Source organism: Pteropus medius, unplaced genomic scaffold (genome assembly GCF_902729225.1).
Source record: "Pteropus medius unplaced genomic scaffold, Ma_sr-lr_union100, whole genome shotgun sequence".
Lineage (NCBI taxonomy): Eukaryota > Metazoa > Chordata > Mammalia > Chiroptera > Pteropodidae > Pteropus > Pteropus medius.
In genome coordinates, this window is record NW_024342467.1 from 24,592,352 (window position 1) to 24,607,614 (window position 15,263).

Genomic DNA, 15,263 nt, shown 5'->3' on the forward strand with positions numbered 1-15,263 from the left:
GGCCCGTCGGACAGTGTCCCGGAGCCTCGGAGCACGAGGAGGGCCAGGATGAGAGCCTGCAGCTGTCCTTTGGCACAGGGTAGAAGGCCTAGAGAAACAAAAGAAAAGAGAAATAAAAACTCGGCAGACATTGGCAAATGTGAGTCTTTCATAGCTTATTGTGCCAACGTATCACTGACGCTTCTCAGCTGCTGAAAAATTTCCGGAACAGCTAAATGTCGGTTTGGGTTTGGGTTTTGGAAAATGAAAAACCCAAGGCGGGAGAAGCACAAGATACCCTTTTACAGTCGAGAAAGCGACGTTAATACCTCGCATGTCAGCTGCGTGTTGAAAGAAAACTTATCGCACAGCAAACAGAACGACCGGCTCCCATGGGGACAGCTAGGTCGTCCGGAAGGGATCCCAGTGGTGACAGAAGCCAAGGGTTTGTTTGTGAGGGGCTCACGAGTTCCTCACCCAGAAGCTGGACTTCTGGGACAAGGGGAATCTTTCCAAATAGAAAAACGAATATCTGTTTTTCTTGAGACAGATGAGGATTTGGTTTCGCATCTTCTGATGCAGGGAAAGGTAAGTCTACTGAAAATGTCTACAACCGTCTCTGTTCACTTCGGTTTAGATAAAAGTGTTATCAGTGTACGGGCACGTGCTACGTTGGGTGACTTTGGAACCAAGCATTTAGCAGGAGAATCTTTTGAACTGGCAAAAAAAATTAGATGTGCAGATCTGCGAGCTAAACATAAACGTGCCTCAAAATGTAGAAGAAAAATGTCTGCCAGCGAAAGAAAGACCGAACGAGCAGCGCCAAGGCCGATGCTTTGGGAGGATCACGAAAACCGTAATTTTAGAGTCTAAAGCTGAACAAACCAAAACTAAGCAGAGAGAGGCACAGTAACAAAAGGAGAGAAAGCTAACAGAAAGAGAAGATTGAAGTCTGTATCAATGTACAAAGGAAACAAAGTGAAAATTAAAAAAAAAAAAAAGAATGGATCTGTCAATTCAAGCAATGCCTACAATTTCAGTTCCACGGTGGATGGGCATCTTACTCTGTTCGGGCAAAATAAACCGAGCGAGGATTCTGAAAGGGGAACGTCTGGGGATCGGGAGGTGATTCCGATGACCTTGATTTGCCTTCTGAAAACAGTTGCAAGTACATTCAAAATCTCGCCAGAGGACGACATAGGAGCCCAGTTTCCCGGGCCTCAGCGTAGAGAAGGGCCCAGGTGCACCATGAGAAAGAGACGGAGTGTGGGATGTTTGAAGGCATCCAGGGAGCGCCGAGCCCTGGCGGCCGTCGGAAAGCTCACCACAGGGCCCCGCAGGTGACTGTCACCTTTTAAAAAGACCCTTGTAAAAGACTCATTTAGATTTCTCTGTGCTGTCAGGGTTGGAAAGGCAAAAATGCATAAATTAGACACTGATGCACACAGATTTCAAAAAATTTAATTGCGGGGTAATTCCAACGCGAATTAATTAGCAAATCAGTATATTCATCATAATACTTGTCCGTTACACAGAATCTCAATAAAATCCTAGAAATGTTCCTATTGAAATAGCCACATGTTCAATCTCCAAAGTTCCAGAAACGACTCGGGCATATCCCGCTCCAGACAAGCACTAGCTGCTTTGTTCAGTAATTACCAGAAGCCGCGAGGCAATAATTCCTTCCCAGCAAACCACTTTGGATATTTCCGTTTAAGAAAGTGGTCTCCCATCTATCGGAGGGGTGTCGCATTGTCCAGAACATGGTCTCATCCCAGCGCCCTAAACGCTGTGTTTTCTCAAAATATCGTTCCCCTGTTTTTTCATGACAAAACCTAATCCATCTCCTGTTCGCCCTGAAATTCTGACTGCTTTTTAAATTAATGCAAGAAAATAAAGTTCAGGAAAGTATGGTACAGACAGGGGACGACACGTGATGCAATAATGGCGAATCGCACACACTTCTTGCAAAAGCTACCATTTATTTTCAACTTGTGAAAAAAAAAAATGGGCCGAATGTTTCAAGACCCACTGTAACGTTGCTTCAGAGATGAGCTGCCGGGCAGCACCGGCTCTGGACCACGCTTCCTATTCCTCTCGAGGGTCACTTTGACTTTCTTTCTTTTCTCTTGTCGTTGCTTTTATCACTGCTTTCCAACTCACTAGTTCATTCATCAACTGATTTGCTCATTTGTTCATTCTTTCGACAGACGATTATTGCCAGCTCGACATATGTCAAACGCCATGTTTTATTAATAAATGAAAAATTATAATATTATTAACATCAAATATGTTGACATAAACTAGATTGCATTACAATTTATGTTATAATAAGGTAGCTCTCGTATTCCATTTACCTGGAGAGTTTAACTTAGAGGGATAATCAAATATGAATTAAGATACTGAGATAGCCAGCCCATGGCCTGATGGGCAGGAAAGGGCCTGTAGGTAAAGAATTCCATCTCTTCAACGCTCAGTAGACTTAGTTACAAAGTACAGGTTGAGCGTGATCGACTGGTTTCGTAATGAAGAAAAGACCTTTGGCTTTGTCTCAATGGATCGGAAATTGTTTATTAAGAGAGAAAAGTGAAAACATCCTGATGCCAGAAGAAAAAGGGTAGTTGTAATACAAAGCTACGGGGTAACAACAACAAAAGACTCATCTGAAGACCCGCGAGCAATTTAACGGGCCGAGGGACGGCGTTAAGGCAGATGTGATGACAGTTAAGAGCAGGGGTGTGGGGGAGATGCGTGTCACGGTCACGGTCTGTGATCAAGTCAGTCTGAACCATGAAAAAGCACACAGGCTGGACAGGATTAAAGCAAAAATCATTTTCTCTCGCAGTCACACCTGGACTGCAGGGGCCAGGCCTCAGGTTCACTACAGAATTCTCTTCACACCATAAACCAGTGGCCCACCCATTACACCACTTCTGCTTTCCCAGAGGTACTCCTTTGTGTGCCTTTTAATAAGAGAATAAGTTAAATTTTTTTTTTTTTTTTTTTTTTAGTTAAGGACAGAATTCTATAAAATCCAGGGTCCTCCCTTATGACAATGATGAGCCTTAATGATCTCCTTCCAGGCCTTGTCTCCGAATAGAGTCACATGGATATTAAGGCCTCGACACTGCTCAATGCACAGTGTCCCTCCCCAAATTTATGTCCTTTCTGGATGCAAGAGGCACGCATCCCAGCAGTCTCAAAGATCTTAACTCATTCCTGTATCAAGTCCCGAGTCCAAAGTCTCATCCAAACGACACCTGAATCAGGTACAGGTGAGACTTCATGTCCCCAAGGGCACCGCTGGCCTCCCAGTGACAGCTCGGGTTGAGTTTCTGACAGTGGAAATTGTGAAAAAGAATCAAGCAACCGTGTGAGGTCTGAAGGAAGAAGAATCCACGGGAGCTGGGGATCAGCAGGGATTGAGGATTCAGGGGGAATGGAAGTTTCCTGGGCCACGTGGGCACCTCGCGCAGCTGCCTCGGGGCTCCGTGCGCCCGTGGATCGCGAGAGAAGAGCTGTGGAGAGAATGGACAAGGTGAGCCGGGCACACAGCTGTGGCCTGCACCTGTTTCCGTCACTCTCCGAGCCCCACACACAGCTGTCAGAGCGCGGTGATTCACCCCTCACCTTTTCTCAGCCTTTTCTGACCTGTCTTTCTAACCACAAGGACTTTGGGGTCCATGGGCTCATGACAAACCACGGTCTGAGCCACTGAGCCAATAAATAATGCTGCGTTGTCAGATCTCACCCAGAAGGTCAGTGTTTGGATGGATCCTCCCGCCCTGGGCCAGGAATAAGCAAGGCGAGCTGCTGAGGCTCTTCTCATGAAGTAAACTCTGGTCTCCAGGGCGTCGGACTGGGCTCCGGCTCCGGCTTCTGGAAGGTGTTTCGGTGTCACCGGATCTGGAAAAGGACTTCCCACGGCCGATGAGCAGGCTCACGGGGTGACCTGTCCTTCTGCTTAGGAGTTCCCCTTTGTCCCCCTTCCCTGTGATTATGGGCCTGGATTCTGTTTCAATACAGGGCACTGTCTCCACCTACCCCCTCACGCATGCTCAGACAGAGGACAGACACACACACACACACACACACATGCGCACACGGGTTTTTCCACCAAGGTGTTGCTCACCTTGGAGCAACCAGCACCCTACGTTCCTTCCATAAACCCTCTCCCTAGAGAGAACTCCTTGTCTGTGGACATCAACAGGTTTTCTTCTCCTGATTCGACCTTATTATTCAAACCACTTTGGGGAAACCCTGGGGAAGCTTAGTTCCCAGCGCTGCCTGCGGGTGAAAGTCCTTTAATCTTCTAAGTCTAAATCAGCGAAGGCCCAGGTGATGCTGACCAATTTTATGGTGATTTACTAAAATATTTACTTAAAAAAAAAAAGTGTTTCCGGAGTTCGGACCTAATTTGCATATTCTTCATGTGCCATTTTCCGAGCCATGCGAAAACTCTGGGTGAAACACGTCAAGTTAGTAGACTATGTACGAAAAGAAAGCTCTCTACAGATCATGTTAGATATTCCAGAAGCAAGAGATGCTTAAGTGTTAGTTTTTTCTCATGTTCTTTTGCAACATGTACCAAGTATATTCCTTATTTTTATTCGAGCTTAAATTATAGCCAATAAAAAACTACTAGTGGATGGTCTACTACAATCACCTGGGAAATACCTATGTTGAGTCACGAATCTAAAAATAAATAGCGGTGCAGGCACCATTTTAGTCGGGACGCGGAGCAGAGTCTGCGTCTGCATTGGGCCCCCGATGACAGCGTCGACGGTGGCACCATCAGGGAAAGCGTTAATAGGAATGCTATTATCTCATTTCGGATTATTGCTTTAAAGCAATTAAAATTCTAATGGTTTTTCTACTCTTTTGGACTCACGGAAGTATAAAATCGAAATATTAATGAAGAACGATTTACCCTCCAGAAAAAATAATTCCTTTAGTGTCTAAAGATAATAACTGCATTGTCAGTGATAGATACTTTCAATCCAGGTATTAGAATGGGATGATAACGGGGTGTAATTTTATTGTGCGTTTTTTTGTGATTTGGTTAAATATTTTGCCAACAATTTTTACGTGTGCCATTATGTTGTCTAGTAAGAATGAATGTGTTCAATTATTGCCGTAAAATATAAATTCAAAACAAAGTACAATAATGCCAATTCCGTGTATTAATAGAGAGAGAAAAAAAAGACATGCAGAGGCTAAACTAATTTTAAAATACTGATAAATACTTCGTGCATTATAGACATTAGAATTTTATATTATTTCCTGTTGAAGAAATTCAGGGTTGTAGTCAGTATCTTTAAGACCATATTAGTTTTTGAAATATTTTACTCGTAACAAACTTATCAGGGTCATTCCAGGCCTCGGGCGTCTTTCCAGAAAAAGCAAACACAAGAGAAAAGTCGCTGAGAAGGTAACTGTTACGAAGAAGTATTGTTAAGTTTAACATCGATCTTTCGTTTGATCGACGGCATATATTCTACTCAGTGATACAAAACAGATGCTTAGGGAAGCAGGAGACGACCTCGCTTTCCCTTATCACGCTTGCCCGTCTTCCTGCAGCAGCGTCCAGCTCTCCCTTCGAGAAGCTGCCTCTTCACCATTCCACCTGGGCCCAGTTACACCCCTCCCCGACGGCTGGCTCGCTCCCATCTAGAGACAGGCCAGCACCACGTGATGCATTTCGCTTTTCATTTAAGTCTTGAGCAAAGTGAAATATTATACCAAAAACATCGCTGGAACATTTGATTCTAACGAGACTGCTCACGAAGGCTCTCCCAGCTCCTGTCCTTTCTAGATGTGGGTCGGATTTGATCAACCACCATTTCCATCCAAAAAAGAGTTCTCTTAAATTAACTAGAGTTGGGTTCTGTTGCATTTAATCAAGGAATCAGCAACAATACCCCGGGCGTACACGCGTTCTCTCTGAAATGCTTAGAGTAGATCCAGGTTTCCGGAAGTGATTGGAATAGGGTAAAATGAGACTCCTCCATTACGGAAGGTAGGTGGGCACACAGTGACAAGAATAACCATCATGTTTATCTAATCGTGGTCAATGTACGTAGGTAAATTGCTTTCACTTTTTGAACTTTAGAAATTATACAGAAACTGGGGTTCGACGTTCAAAGTCAAAGTTCAGTGATTCCCCTTAACCCATGCCCACTGCTATGGTAGAGTCAAGCCCTTAGGTTTTGAAGGTTTGAAGGCCTTAGTCTCGTTCTTTGTTTGCTAATTCCCTGCACCTTCCGAAATGTCTCTTTATCTTCCTATCGCTGTTACTTGTCGACTAGAACCAAAACCACTGGAGGCGGCTTGTATTAGAAAAAAAAATAAAAAGAAAAGAAACAAAGGCAAAGCAAAAACAAAAATGAAAAAACTGGATTCAGAGCATAGCTAGGAAATACGAGTAATAAATAGATGAATGGTACTATGTCAAAGGGAAGTTACAAAGCGATAATTGCAAGAACCTGCAGAGAAAATTAGTGTGACAGGTGATAACTGTGCGTCCTTGGGGATGAAAAGTGAGACAATTAGAATGGAAAGACTTGAATTGAAACAGCTAAAAAAAAAAAAAAAATAAAGGGACTTATGCAGAAGTTGAAGTATTTTTTTCCAAAGCGTGTTTATGTATTTTATCCAACGCTGGGTTTGAAAAGGAAATGGAAATTGGACAGTATCTCCAGCCATCGGCAGAGAAGAAAGTGAAACAGAGAGACGTGACCTCGCTCCACCAAGGTCAAGGTGCTTCAGTGAACGAATTACTAGAACCGACCTTGGAATCGTCAGTGAAGCATTTTGAAGCATATTCTGGTTTAAATGGGTAGCTAGGTAATATTCGAAGCCTTTAGACCTGCTTTGTCACAGCCTACATTTGGTCGAATGGCAGAAATAATCAAGGTGACAAAAATTCAGGCAAGAGTAACAACTGTGGAGCTGGTTTCCGGTCTTAAATTTCTTATATTCTATTTATTCTCAAATGATATCTTAACTGTTTCCTCTACTCATTTTATGCAGAAGAGGCCTTAATTCGCAATCTCCACACCTCGGAAGGAGCATTTTTTATGATGCCACTCGCCCAGGATTTAGATGTAATCCTGCTTGATAGAAAGGAGACGTCACGTAAGGAAATCATTAGACAACCTGAGCTGCAGAGAAAGCACTGTCTTCCCAGCAGTAACGCAGAGGGAAACTCTGCAAACGAGCACGCCAGGAAAAAAAAAAAAATCAACCCGAAGGAACGGGAGAACGGAGGGGAAGAACCCATATTTTTAAACAAAATTAGATTCGAGAGGAAGTTCTCGTTGTAAATGTGGAAAGCAATAATTGTAAAAATAATGATGATATTGAAGGTAACATTTCTTTCGAGCAAAGCTGAAACTACGCCGGGAAGAACCCTTATAAATGGGATGAGTAGAATCACTGAACGGATTTACTTTAAAGGTCAATATTCAATTAATGTAATTGCTAAGATACTGACACCGGCCCTGATTTATGGGTATTTGTAGGGCTAAAAGTTCCCGTTTTTAGGAACCAAAGCCATTTCCATAGCTTACGTCATACGCTACGACCTCATCCATCCAAACTCATTTGGACTGAAGATGCCTGTGTGATCTGGACGGGCCGGGCCCCCGCGTACAGAGTGTGGCGGGTGGGAGCAGGGTTCGCGGCTACCAGAGTTTTATGCAAGTGCTAATGAGCGGTTTAGACTCGGCATAATGGAAAGGCTGGGAGGGGGAGGGGGAGGTGATCACTGCAGCCAGACCCGGCGGCTACTTTGCTACTTTGCGTCTCTTTGACCGTCAGTGATCTTTATAAGTGTAAAACTGAGAGTTCTTACTTTCTTACTTTCCCCCAAATGCCATTTATCGTGTGTGTGTATGTGTGTGTGTGTGTGTGTGTGTGTGCTTTATGTTTTCATATCCCATTTTATGATTACAGGTGTCAAACTGACGGTCACGATGACGTTGTAGGGACAAGAAAAGGAGCGACCAAGCCCACGTTTAGCCTTTGGTCAAGGAAAAACCTAAGTGCATCTTTGCTCCAAAAATCCCCGTTAGGGTGAGAGTCCCCTCAGCAACCGTTACCCAGAGTTCTGTAGCAGGACTTCTTAAAGACGTGTTTAGTTGCGAAACAGTTTATTCGAGACGCTTGGTGGCGGAAAACCGAAAGCGGGCCGTGTGGCCTTGCTTCGGTCAGTGTCTCTGGGCAGCCCTGAGCCCCGCCTGCTCACTAACTGGCGGTTGGTAAACAGTGGGTCTGTAATAATCGCCTCTCGGTTTGAACCTCTCTGGTTCCTGCTTTAAAAAAAAAAAAAAAACAATGGAATCGAGTCACTAGTAATTTCTAAACCTTACTTGTCATTTCTATTCTATTTCGTTGAGCATAAAATTTGGCAAACTTAGACAAATCTGGTTCATAGCTACGGGTACTCTATAACGCTCACAGAAAAATGGCTCCCTGGTTCATTCCCCAGTAACCGTGGGGACCTCATATGTGCCAATCATCCTGCTTTAGTCCCCACTGCTAAGGGTTTTCAAAGATAATTAGGATGAGCGCTTTTTTTTTAAGCTCCAAAGAGGTTATAATGATAAGAGTGAGAAATGTACAAACAACTGACAAAACGAGTGAAAACAAACGCCTATTAAAATGTAGGTCTAAGCAAATTGTTTTGAGCCATAACAACAAAAAGCACCGTAAGGTGGCAGTTAAGAGCATCACCCTGGGGGCCGGTGGAACCAAAGGCAAAACCATGCCTCTGACACCTCCGTGACCCCCGTGGCCTTATCTATGACGGGGAGTCACGATTTCCTACTTCTGTGACCGCCACGCGGGTGGAACACAGCGATGTTCAGTCCCTGGTGCCGGCGAAAGTGGCCGTTCTGCTGATTGAGACAGTCAAGAAAGAGGAGGTAGAAGGGTGTGGGGTGGATGACTAGGAAAGATCATGGAAAACCCGCACGGAACTCCCCGGAAGACATTCTTGGACGTAGGAGGGGAAAACCACTTTCCAACATGAGGCCGCGTCTCCACGTTTTCATCCTGGTTCATGGCCCTGCGGCCGTAGTCTCTCTCCACCCCGCCTGAGTGACGGGAGGGGGACGAAGAAACCACGCGCCTCTCCACACGAACAAATTCCGATTCCGGTTTGTTTCACTCGTGGGTCCATGGTTTACTCATCGGTGGTGTAGTTATTTTTTCTTGGTCGTGCGTATTTAATTAATACCCTTTTACTGCCAAATTTGTTTTCTCTCTCTGGTATTTTCTTGTTCTGCCGACATTTCTCTTGCAAATACAGATTTGAACAAATCACATGAGTTTCATGGAACATACAATTAGTGAATGATATCTATATAGGAGGCATTGTGGATGAATCCAGGAAAACAAAAATAAAATAAGAGATCATCATTTTTGGCATCGACACATGTAATGAGCATATGTAAAAGTGGAAATTCTCCAGTTTCAGGGAGGCGATATCTCCAGGCGCCGGCCCCAGGAGAAGTGCACCATTCCAAGGTGAAAATAATAAAACTGTCTGCTAGGCCCTGCTTGATCCGAGAGTTCCCCGGATACATTTATCTTTGTACAAAACGTTAATGGCTAACTTCTGCTTCTTGTAATCTGCTTATTCAAGGATGTAGTAGGAGGCTTTATAAGCTGCCTCCTATAGAAGCTCGGGGCCGATCTCCTCTAGCCCTGCGTGGTGGAGAGTCAGTCGCCGGCCGGCTAATAAAGGCTCATAATTCATCTCGATTAGCTCTGTGGGTCTCAGAATCATTCGCCCCACAACACATACTTTGGATTTTTGTAAACTAGTCCTTCACCTTTTCTGCCACGTAAATTCTATATTAGCCTTTTCTTTCTTTCACTACTGATTTTTACAAATACACATTCAACTCTCTCTCGGAAGGCGCTGGCTGGGGAGTCCTCACATGGGCTTTGTGGCCGGGGGCCCCAGGGCATCAGCCACGTGTCCTGTAAAGCAGGTGTGAGAGGTGAGGTTGCTCCCCGGAAACGGGGTCGCTGCTAGAGCCGGTCTGCAGAACTCGCCAGGAAGCCCCATTAAGGTGTTGAAGTGGTGCGGCTAGGCCAGGGGACAACCTGGCCCCCGCCCACACTTGAGTGGCACTCCAGCATCTTCATCTAAGGGAAAAGCCCACTGCTGGCCCCTCTCGTCCAGCCGTCACGGATCCCTTACGCTTCCTCCTCGTTTAGCAGGGCTGCCGAGCACGGGGGCCGGTTAACTGCCTCTCGATGTAACACAAATACGGAGGGACTCAGCACTCACGCACGGCGCTGTCGCCCATGTCATTACAAACGCGTTTAGCGCCTTCGGAGGTCCTCGTGGCACAGCCTTGGCAGTGCTGGGAACAGCACGAAGCACAAGGGACACGCTCAAAGGTATTTTAACAGCAGAAAGAAGCTCACCGCCCCCAGGGCATTGCAGGAATGAGGCTGGCGCGAAGCTGGAGCGTGAACTCAGGCGGGGAAGACGCAGGTGTGGGACGTGCCACGTCGTGGGCAGAGCGGAGAGTCAAAGATGAATCCCCTTCATCCTCCAGGCTACAAGCTCCTGGCGCATTTCCTCCCTAGCCCCGGCATTGACCAAAGAGATCTGTTTCATATCTAAAGCTTTTCCAAAGATGTGAACATCTGAGAACTACTTCTCAATGTTGCAAAGACTGAGGTTAACAGAGCAAAGGAACTTACATCAAAGTAGCAAATTAATTGCTTTTTGAAAATTGAGGAATTGAGTTTAGAAATATGTAACTCGGGATTAAGTAGTAAAGAGAACTTCTTTTGATTATGGCATAAGCATCAATAAAAGAATACACGACTCGCCCAAAGGTTTGCGTGATTAAACCTGTGGAACACGAGCCCCTTTGTCTTCCACGCTGGAGGGCGCTAACGCATCTCCCCTCAGCGACCCTGCGGGCATCAACGCCGGCTGAGCTGGGGGTCCCCCTGCACCGCGTGGTCTCTGCAGCCCCACAAATCCCTGTGGTCACATGGGATGACGCCCTCTTCCCGCAGTCCAAGGCGTGTCTGTGCAGTTATTACATCACACATGGACTGTCACTCAAATTCCAGCTCCTACACCTCGCAGCTCTGTGGCCGTGGGGGAAATAAATTTCCTTAAGCCCCGCACCTTCAGTATCTGAAAAACGGGCATAATAACGCATCAGGCATTATCCAGGCTGATTGTCAGGCCTGTCGGCTGTGAGCACACCGAATCCCTTTGCCGAGAGGCCCTGCCACTCTGGTGGCCCAGGATCCCCATGTGCTTGCTCCCCAAGGACTGGAGCATTAACAGCTAGCATGAGGTTTATGGGTATCCAGATTTTAATATTCTGCTTGGTAGTGTCCCAGCCTTGTGAGTTGTTAGATATTTTAAATGTCACCCCTGCCTCTTGCCAATATTAAGAGGACCACTGTTGTCATAGTCCTGAGAATTCTGTAATTACAGAGAGGAGTTTTTTGTTGTTATAACAAAATATGATTTGTAATTAATGATTAGTTTCTAAGTCTGTCCACTTCTCCCATTTTACTGTGACTTCCTTTAGTGACACATCATGTTTCATTATCTCGATGACTAACAAGGTGTTTTGCAGAGTAGGTACACAGTAAGCGAACACCAAATTAGTAAAGGAAAATTATCAACTTATCCTGTGTATCTGGATGTTGTAGTTCTGTAAATAAATCATCTTTTCGATCAACCGTTTTCCTCACATGAGAGGCTAAGTGCCCTGGAATAATGTCATTAGTGGGGAAATATACGGTCTTATGGGTTGTAAAATGTTTTTGAGAAACCAGATGTGAAACAGCAACTGTCTTGAGTAGGATACGAAAAGTTACATGATTCTTTTACTTTGGTTTAAGTTTTGTGAATAAAGACATTTAGAGCGACGCTGGTTTACCCGTAGATGGGCCCCCTCAGGTTCGAGTTGGCTTATACCGAATGGAACATGAAAATATATCAAGAGGTGGGCTCCGTCTTGCGTAAACTCAGGATGACCATACAAGCAGATGTAACAGGACTACAAATCAGAGGCTGAAGCACCAACCACATTGCCCGTGTATCGTATACGGAGCAATTTTTAACTAGCAAGCGGTTTGGATAATTACTTTCAATGACTGAAATACGCTCGCTAGCAAATCTATATCGGAAGCCAATCATCAGGACGTTGCTGGAGAAACAGGAACTGGGCTGTGATAAAGGACACAGAGAAACACTTTTATCGACCGCGACAATCACAGTGGTCACCGGTGAGAAATCCAGACTGTCGCTCCAAAGCTTCCTTCCAATCCTCTCTAGGCCAGCACGTCACCAAACCCCCACCATTGGTTGCTGGGTTCTGGAAGACGGCATAAAAGAGAAAGAAGGCTGCTCACACTTCCCAGAAGAAATCGTTGCCGCGTTCAGCTAAATCATCCCTTCAACCCCACGCTGTAGCTAAAGGGTCTGCAGCTCACTGTGGCCGCCACGCCTCCCCTCTGCCGCCACTGACCGCCCTGCTGCTCGTTCCAGCTTTGACCCACCCTCTCCCAGATTTCTCTTCACTATTTCCCCACTTGATTCGAGGATAGGAAAAAAGTGTCTCCCCCTCTTACTCAGCTTTCCTGTATCGATTTTGGTCCAAGTCTAATAACCAGAGTCTTTATTACTTTGCAGCTCTCTTCCAGGCTTCCCCAGCTAGAACCCAGAACTGACCCTATATTTTATTGAAAAAAAAAAAAAATAACACACAGCATCCGCTTAGGCATGATTCCTGAAATTGTTCTATAGTGAGAGAATTTTAGCTATCAAGATATCTGTCTCTTTGCTTTTGGGTGTTATTGATTGTATTGTTTTCTTAAGTAAAAATTAAGCGTGAAAGTTTTATTTATGGTAGGAAGGAAATTCCCTTTGGTAAACGCATTACTGTTTTTATTTTATCATTTTGAAAATTAAAATTGCTCCATTTCAGAAACCAAAGATGACATCGTCAGTGTAACAGAGGCTGTTCATACGTCCCCAAACCTTCAAGTAAATGATGCATAGTAAATATTTAATCAAACAATTAACATTTTAAATATATATATATAAATGAGGCAATTATTATGACATCAAAAATGCATGTCTTATTAAGTTGGTGACTTTTTCCATTATTCTCTATTTAATTTTCTTTTCTATCCATTAGTTGATTTTTTTCCTTAAAAAACGAATAATCCATAATTCTAAATAATTTTGTCATATTATCATCTATTATCAAACAAACTTCCTTTAAATTGCTATTTGCCTGTCTGCTTGAAACACAGTCACGTATAGCTGTTTAGAACTCTGTGTTCCAAAGATTTAAAAAATTTTTAAATTTATTTTTCTTGTGAATATACATGTCACAGATGTTATAACAAGAGTGTGTGTGTCAATGCTAATTAGACTTATCACAGCTGGCAGTTTCTAGTCATTTTTGCGGCCCACATCTTTCTTGCTATAGAAAACCTACTTTTTGGAAACTGCTGAATGCTATGATCTACTAAAATATTCCAATACCCCACTGTATCTACTTCCTGATTTCCTGCCAAACTCCATGATTTTAGGATTTAAATACTCATCAATGTTGATTTCTCTTTAATATTCTCTTTATGATTTTCTAAATATTGGAATAAAAATTTGGGCCCCCGAGCAAATATTCTTGAAACTCATACATTATTTTAAAAAGAATTGAGAAAATGGTAGCATCATCCTTTGTACATAAACTTAGCCAAGCTCGGTGTTTAAACCACACGAGGCAAGAACTTGCACTTGAGCTGAAAATCAGCTGAGGACTCCATTGTGTAATGGATGTTGTGCTTCAGCTTTGCCAAGAGTACTTCAGGGTCTAGACAGTCAGAACAAGACAGGACAAGGAGGTGGCCGCAAAAAGTGTTGCTGCTCTAATGGAATTGGGGACCGGGGAGGACATGGCCTGGAGTCCTCACCCCACCAGTCTGCTATCTGTGTCTCAAATGTCAGGACTGGTACTTAGACATTCTAAATCTAAGCAATGAATTTGTATTTGCTGGATTTCATCGTAAGGGGAACTTAATATCACACGGATCAAATATGAGACCAGCTATTATATCTTCTTTGAAGAAAACAACGGTTTAATTCACAACTTTTTTTTCTGATAACAGCTGTTGAAATGACATACCACTGTTGGGTTACTGGGGTTTTAAAAAATACAATAACCTTTTTCGTTCCAAAACACATTAAATAAACGCATGCAAGGAGTGATGTTTCAGACAAAGACACACTCCCTGAGAACTCGCCACAGCAGTGTCCGGTAAGAGGCCGTCAGGGGAGCAAGTGAGGAGCGCGCCCTGGCTGATGGACCTCAGCATTCTGTTTTGCATAATGACACCAAGGAACGAAACGGACGAAGGAGACGCGTTTCTGGGCGTTGCCAGCCTGCAGTAGGTGTGGCGGCTCCCACACGCCTCCAGGCTCTCAGGCTTAGCCTTGACGTTGCGTTATTCTGTATTCCTTGATACACATGTGTGATTTGAAGTGCAGTTTGACAAGACGACCACAGACCTTAAAAACGTTTGAAAAACGCTTTCAAAATGCTTTCGCGTCTGCTGTGGGACTCTTTGAAATGGAATAGGAACACAAACTAGGACGAGAAAACCTGGGTGTTGCTTTTTTTTCTCTCTCTCTTAAGTTTTAGATTCTTTTAAAAATAGAAGAAGCTTCTTCGGTGTAACCCCTCCCCCACAAAAGGGAAAACGAGCACCAAACAGGGCTTTGAGTGGACCCCAGACGTGGACCAGCCACTCTCTGCCATCCTCCTGTGTCCCCCACAGCCTTCTCTTTCTCTCTAACAAGTTCAAGAAAGGGTCACCACAGAAACACCCGGTGTGCATGCTCCTTCTAATGGTTATTACTTATGGACACTTGCATCCGTTTTTTAATTCATAACACTTTGTGACAGTACGCACGAAATCCATAACAATTTTCCTCTGTACAGTTCCCAGAAATAACATTTGAGTTTAACAGCATGTCACTTAGCAGGATCTCGAGGGACAAATGAGAGTGCTTTTACTTCTTGTGTTGATACGCACAGACCCACGCAAGAAAAGTTTCTCTGCGTCCTGCAGGTGTGTTGTATCTGCAGATGCGTGCCTTGCATCCACCTCAGGAAGAAGGGGGACTGCGCGGCCGTGACTCATTCTGTTCCGCTGTTCTCGTGGCTCCATGTGGGACCCCCGGCATCCGTGGCGTTGCTCCCTTCCTCTGGTCTTCCCCA